Genomic DNA, 2,003 nt, shown 5'->3' with positions numbered 1-2,003 from the left:
ATGCCTGTAGTCCCAGCTACTTAGGAGGCTGATGCAGGAGGATTGCTTGAACCTGTGAGTTCAAGGCTGTAGTGCACTGTAATTGCACCTATGAACAACCATCTGCACCCTAGCCATGGTATTATGGTGAAATAGCATCTCTTAGAGTGAGAGGGAGAGACAGACAAACAAAGCAATCAACAGAACCAGATTCAGAGATAACCTAGGTGTTAGACTAACAGACTGGGATTTTAAAAAAACTACGTGGAATACTTCCATGAACAGATGGATAGTTTCAGCAGAGAGGTAGAAACTATGAGAAAGAAGCAAATAGAAATGTTAGAAATGAAAAAGAAAAATAGTAACAGAAATTAGAAATGCCTCTAATGGATTCATCAGTAGATCTGACACAGCTAAGGAATGAATGAGTGCAGCTTAAGACAGGTCAATAAAAATTACCCAACTTAAAACGAGAAAAGTCAGTGGAAAAAAAAAAAACCCCAGGGAATCAAAGAACTGAGAGATAATATCTAATAGTCCAACATATGCATAACTGGAATCCCAGAAAGAGAAGACAGATCAAGCAGAAGAAAATATTTGAAGAGATAATGGCTGAGAATTTTCCAAAACTAATGAAAAACATCAATGCACAGTCCAAGAGCTTGGAAATCCCCAAGCAGGATTCAACAACACCACCACCAACAACAACGACAGCAACAACAACATACACATTTAGACACACACTGAGAAAATATTGACGGCAGCCAGAGGGAAAAGACATTGCATACAAAAAAAGGGATTAGAGCAGACTTCTCATTGGAAACTGTGCAAGCCAAAAAATAATGGAGTGACATGTTTAAAGTATTCAAAGGAAAGAAATCTTTCAGAATTCTACATCCAGCAAAAGCACTTCTGAAAAAATACAGGGAAAAATGTTTTCAGATGAACAATAGAGAGAATTTATAATTACATACTTGTGCTACCAAAAATATAAAAGGAAATTCTTCATGCAGAAGTTATATGATACAGACAACAACTTAGGGCAGTGATCATGGGAACCCTCAGCTAGTAGCCAGTTCCTCAGAAGCACAGGTTAGTGCAGGACAGGCCTCCCTCTTTTCTCACTTGCAGTTCTCAAGAATAAATGTAGAATGTGCTAGGATGCAACGTCCTGACATGGGGGGACACGGAGGGACTGGCCATCACAGCCCCGGCTCTGTCCAGTCCCTCCCCGGGAACAAGATGTTCTTCAACACTCTAGCCCAGCATGTTATGGTTCCCCCAAAGTATGAAACCCTGGGTGGGCTGTCTTCACAGCCCCGCAGCTGCAGTACAAGCAGGGCATGCGCAGCTAAGATTCCATCCGCCCCAGGCAGCCTTCTGTTGTCCACTGCTGCCTATGCGTTTGGGTGGGAGTTTCCCAACTCTTATTCCTCCCTCAAACTGAGATTGAATGCCTTTTTGCTACAAGTAAAAACACAGCTTCATAGATTTGTTGGACGTCGGGTTGTTGTGTCACACTGGATCCAAACAAGCTGATAACAGGCCTGTGGTGAACCTGCTTCACAGTTACAACCCGGGACTTGCGACTGGTCTCTGACATGGGGGCGTTCTTGTGGGACTGAGCCCTTAAGTTGTGGGATCTGGCGCTGCCTCCAGGCAGATGGTGTCAGATGGGACTGCATTAGGGGATGCTCAGGGGGCGTGCACTGGAGAATTGGTGTGTGGGAAAAGCCCACATCTGGTGTCAGAGGTGAAGTACTGAGGTTGGCCGGGCGTGGAGAGGGAAAAAACAGTTGGGTTTTTAAGTTCATGAGTTTTAGACTGGTCAGGAAGAGGAAAGAGAGATGGACCCTTTGCAGAAAAACGCTAGGTAGATGGAGTTTGCTGAACACTTCTGAGATGTCAGGTACTGGATCGGATTTGTGTTAGAGGCTGGGGAGGACCCTGAGCCAGAAGGCATTTAATCTCAGTTTGAAAGAAGAATAAGATTTGGAAACTCCCACCCGAACAGCCCATGCGTG

This window comes from Papio anubis, unplaced genomic scaffold (assembly GCF_008728515.1).
Source record: "Papio anubis isolate 15944 unplaced genomic scaffold, Panubis1.0 scaffold959, whole genome shotgun sequence".
NCBI classification, from domain to species: domain Eukaryota; kingdom Metazoa; phylum Chordata; class Mammalia; order Primates; family Cercopithecidae; genus Papio; species Papio anubis.
The sequence above is the reverse complement of the archived record's forward strand: the minus strand, read 5'-3'. Positions refer to the sequence as shown.